Here is a 5,693-nt window from a genome sequence, read left to right as displayed (position 1 = left end):
CAGAATCTGACTCTTCAATCACTATGTTATATTCCTCCTCAAAGTAACTGCTCAGTGCATGTTTACTAAATAACTGAAGCTAAATGTGTGCTATACAAACTCTTTGTAGACAAATGTAAACAAAGGATGGAGATGGCTACAGAGTTCTATAAATATTTCTCCTAGTCACTCATTTTTCTTTAATTTGAAATGAATTATCTCCTGTCTGCCTCGGTGGCTCCCCTTTCCACTACATTCAGGGTAGCTACCTTTCTTTTCCTTTTATTTCCTTTTCTCCCTTTCCCTAGGAGTGGTAGCTTAAATCCCTTTTAAGACCAAGCTCCTGTGGGTGGTAGAATGCTATGCTTCTCAAACTTGCGCCTGCATGGGAATCCCCTGGGGGGCCAGTGAAGCTAACTGGACTCCAAACCCAGAGTTCTGACCCAATAGGTTTGTAGTGCGGCCTGAGAATGTGAATATCTAACAATTGCCTTGCGACCACTCTTTGAAAATCACTAGTGTAACTTTTCAAAGACATTCCTCTTGAGACCCAGCTTCACTATTTACTAGGTGCATAATCAAACCTGTGTTTGATCAAACCTTTCTGCTACAGCTTCCTCCTCTACAAAACGGGGCTGATGACAGGACCCATGTCATTGGCTTGTCTCCTAGTGAAGTGAGGTGTTGAATGGAAAAGCCCCTAATACTGACTGGACTGATCAAGTCTCCACTAACAGGTTAACTGTTATTGTGAGCTGGCTTTTCCAGACATTCAACTACTTAACATATATTTAACAGTAGCATAGTAGCTATTAGTAATAAAAGAGGTATTCCTCATTCTTGATGCTTCCTTCTCAGTCGAGGGAGCTCCATCCATTACTGTCACTATCCTGGCCTCTCAGTCTACTCAGTGATTTCTCCCATGGGAGTAGGGGGTATATGTAAGTTTGGGAGAGGCATCTGGCCTGCTTAGGTAATCTCCATCCTCTCTTTTAAAAAATTTGGAACTAGGCTGCTCACAGGAGCCATCAATTCTGCTGCTCTGTGGAGTAACTAGAGGGGGCCCGGCCCCCATGTGGGGAGGCTGTGCTCATCCAGTTCTGCCTGCATCTGGGAAAACAATATGGCTAACTCTGGAAAGCTCACTTGCTGAGAGAGATTTAAGCCACATTGTGCAATATTACATTTATTATCAGAAAATGTGACAGGTTGATCCATATTTGGCTTATTTTTTTCCCCTTATTTCTCACTTCTCTAGAACTCTGGCCAAGAGAAAGGATGCTATTTGTGGAACCCTTCAAATCCAATATAAGGTTTGAGCCTTCAGCTATGCAGTATTTTGACCCTGACAGGTTACCAAGTTTTATAGAGGTTGCGTCCACAGTTGAGGGTATGGGTTTATATGGACTGCACTGGTATTAAGCAAGTCTGGCACATTTGAAAGCTGAGAAAAGACCAGGTCTTTTGGAGAACATGATCACAGAGCCTTGTGGAGATCAAATCTGTCCCCAGTGGTCCCAGGAAGGTATCTCCAGGAACGGTGGTTGCTGTAGGGGGATCTTTATCAAGGTGGGAATAAAACCACATAGACAGTCAGCTGATGTCCCCTCCTGAGGGGACAGCCACTCTTCTGGTTGATCACAGCCCTCCTAGTTAAGCCTAAAGGAATTGAGTTAAAAAAAGAGAACACGGTGAAGGCTTAGGGAAGAAATCGTGTTCCCTTTTCTGATGTTTCCTTCCCAGAGCGGGGAATTAAATCCATCCTCACAAACGCTTTCTGTAGGGAGGATAAGTGACAGATCTTAATAGAATTTAGAAGAACTCAGTCTTTTCTTCCCTGTGTTAGTGCCCTCAAGAAGGTTACATTGGGAGCTGTTCTTCCTACTGTTATTTCACAGAAACACACCCCTGTGAGGGGAGGTCTATGTAGTCCAGTGTAACTAATAAACCAATCAGTAACCATAATAAATGGAGGAGAAAATGAGGACCTGTGCAGAGGTTGGTGGTTCACGGCTGTGTTTCCCCCTATGCCAGTGGAACCCCGAGGTGGGAGGGGAAAAAGATGTTACCTAAGCACTGAGGAAAAACAACCCATCTGTGTTTAAAAACATTTTGTACAGTGAAGGTAAGTATTTTAGTTGGGGAGGGCTTGTTTGTGAAAGACAATAACCTCAAAAAAAATAAAAATAAAAAAGCCCTTCATAGTATAGCTCAAGTGGAAAAGGGAGTTAATTGAGAGCATACAATAAGCAACATCATGGACATCTAAGAAGAGGACAAAAAACATGACCAAGCCACCCAGAAAATGGAACTTTCCAGAAAGTCCATCGTTCATGGGGCCACCTTTTCTATTCCTTTCTGCTTGTTACACCAGTCTTTTGTCTTTCTCTGCAGAGAGGCTATTTCTGTTCCCCAACCTTAAACATACATGTACTTTTGGCTTCTCATAGTGTGAGTGGTAGCCAAAATTCTGTTTGATCTTTCAGTTCAAGCACCCATCCCATCATCATCTGACTGAGTTAGACTGTCTTAGTGTCCAAATTCCAAATTCTTTGGAAAGAGTATCTGACTGATCTGACTTGAGGCAAGGAGAATTTAATGGGGGTGTCTGGGAAGCAATTGCAAATATGGGTCATGCCTGGGCTGGACAAGTACCTCCAATATATCTCCCTTAGTAAGGAAAATCAAAATTAGTCACGTGTACGGAACAGGCCAATTAAGAACCCCCAGACTCTTCTAAAAGACTCTTGTCCATGGTTGCAAGCAGAGGGAGGTGACCCTGGATGGTTCCTTAAGCATAGATGGTCAGGGTTTTGACCATGTGACCCTGACTTCCCTCTCGCACCACCATCACTGCTGGATCAGAAGGGGTCATGTGACCCAGAGGTAGCATATCCATCGTCTGGGCAGAGACATCTGAGGTGACCAAACCCCCAAAGCTCTGCCCCACAGGGACAGTGATCAGTCAAATTCTTTCGCCTCTAGAATAGGAGTGGAAGCTACAGAAAGAGGCAAGGCATATAGTAGTGAGGGTCCTAACCTGAAACCTTGGGGGTGGGGTCCCATTGGGGGGGCAGCAGGCTGAAGTCATGAATAATAAATTATAAAAAAATATAAGCTATGAGTCAGAGAAAAGCTACAGAACAGAGATGACCAACTGGTAGCAATAGAAGTGGTTGAAGCAAAAACAAAACCTGTACATTTCAATTATTCAACTATTTCAAATGGTCTTCTTTAGACTTCTTTTCTCCAGGTGAAGCATTCTCTGTTTTTTCAGTTATTCTTTGATGAGCTATCATTTCCATATCCCATATCATCAGATTCACTGTCTTCCTGGAGTAACATGTTTAATGTCCCACTTAAAATATAGAAACCAGAAAGGAAGTCATGTCCTAATGTGACTAGAGTTGGAAAACCATACTCCAAAATGCTTCTCTAGCTCATCACATGTATTTTCCACCAGTTTCTGAATACAGACAAGCTAAAGCTTTGTTACCATCTTACCCAGTTGGCGTCAAGGGTCAGACATGCTGGAACTTGTGTTTGAGATGAATGAGTCAGTGTAGAATCTGAGTTCAACATCTTTAGAAATGTTCACAAAGAGGACATTGAAATGAAGGTGGGGTTACAGAGGCCCTGACCACTTCACTGGCAAGGAAATGCTGCTATAACCTAACTGTATTTTAGGGCCTCTGTAGACCGACAGAGAAAATTGTCAGTGTTTAGTGGGTTGGAGGGAGGTAGTCTCTTCTACCAACAGACTTGAACTGTAAAATAAAATTTCCAAATTCTGAAGGGCATGAATGGAGTTAGGATGATCACAGAGCCCCAGCTAAGCTAATAGGCCCCTGAGCTAAATGTAATAAGATTAACCAAAAACAAGCAAGACATTGTTATTTTTTCAGATGTTAGAGCTTTTCTGGTTCTAAATGAACAATGTTGCTAATTTTATTACCTTTTACTACATTGTATTTTTGGCCAAAATGAAATGAGAAGATGTTTTCTATTTTGTATAAGAATGATTTTTTCCAGTAACAGTTGTGAGAAAAAATTATGTGTAATAACAGCCACCTAATATATTTTAATAGTAAAATGTCATTCAAAACAATTTGTTGTAGGTGACATATAAGTAGAGGGTCTGAAAATGATGAGTTTTATTGATATAACTGGTTGAATGCTAAAGCAAAGGTAGTTCCTTTTTGAATAAAATCGTAGCTTAAAAGGTACCTTTCCAGAGAGACTTTTCTTGAGCTCTGTAAAGTAACATGCCTGCCACTCTTGTCATGCTATTCACTTTCATTTCCTTCATGTTTCTACATTTTCTTGTTTATATTATATTTGCTTATTGTCTATCTTTCTTCCACTGGAATCCAAATTCCAGACCTTGTCTTGTTACCCCTGTGCATAGAACCCTGTACATAGTAGGCCACAATATTTGTTGAATGAATGAATCCGTTTTTGAAAACACAAAATTGTTAAACAACTTACTCTAGGTTAGCCCACCAGTTTCTGTTCCTTTGATTTGTTTCATTTTTGTTTTTGCTGTTCTTCAGTCTGTCCACTGTTTATTACATCTTTACTCCTTCTCACTGTAGTTTTATTTGTGGAGGTAATTCCAGTCATTCTGATTTAATGTATTATAATTGAGAGCATTTATTAGACCCTCCAGAGAGCGGTGTTTGGTATGAGATACATCATACCTAGGTTTTGCTAATAGAATTTGGAGATTTTTAAAGAAATAAATTGGAGTAGATATTGTTTTTCCTTAAAAAAAAATGACATCACTGACTTGTGCTTTCTTTTTAAAAAATTTTATTGGGGAATATTGGGGACAGTGTGTTTCTCCAGGGTCCATCAGCTCCACGTTGTTGTCCTTCAGTCTAGTTGTGGAGGGTGCAGCTCAGCTCCAAGTCCAGTTGCCGTTTTCAATTTTAGTTGCAGGGGGCGCAGCCCACCATCCCATGTGGGAATTGAACCAGCAACCTTGTTGTTAAGATCTTGTGTTCTAACCAACTGAGCCATCCGGCTGCCCCTGACTTGTGTTTTCTTGAGTGGGAGAGAAAGGGATGGACTTCCAGGATTTGTTCCTAACTTTGAGCACCCAAAGGCAAATATGTTGAGAAGAAAAACTGAGATCCTTTGCTATGGAGGCAACTTTTGTATATGCTGCCTGGGCTAGGAAGAGTGAGAGTAAGAAGAGTGATGGTGTGTTATAGGCCTTGTTTCAGCTGAAGACAAACCCAAATGTGGACTGGATAGTAGGATGCCATTGGAAGCCTGTTAACTAGGTTTGGTTGAAGCATATAGTTCTATCTGATGGATGGGTGGGAAACTCATTGCTAGGACGCGGCAGGTGCTTAGGAAACGTGGGTTGATCTTAGCCATGATGGTTTCATTTTATAACCTGTATGGGGAGATCAGGAATCACTGCTGAAGCCGAGAGGGTCTGGCCCAAGAAATTTAGAAAAATTATTTCCTTTCTTATATTTTGGGAGATGAAAACTGAAGGGCAACAATGTATTTCTTTGTGCCCTGGGAATCACATGTCCTTAAGTTTTGGCCTTGACATAGTCATGAAATCTGTTTTCTTTATAGGAAACATTTACAGAAAAGTTATTTTCGTGTTGAATAATTTTAAGATTGTTATTTATATTTTTTTCTAATTTTTTTGTTTGTTTTTACATTGCACAAGAAATAGGTTCTGGCTATGAAAT

This window comes from Rhinolophus sinicus, chromosome 1 (genome assembly GCF_057876585.1).
Source record: "Rhinolophus sinicus isolate RSI-liver-muscle chromosome 1, RSI-T2T, whole genome shotgun sequence".
NCBI classification, from domain to species: Eukaryota; Metazoa; Chordata; class Mammalia; order Chiroptera; family Rhinolophidae; genus Rhinolophus; species Rhinolophus sinicus.
The sequence above is the reverse complement of the archived record's forward strand: the minus strand, read 5'-3'. Positions refer to the sequence as shown.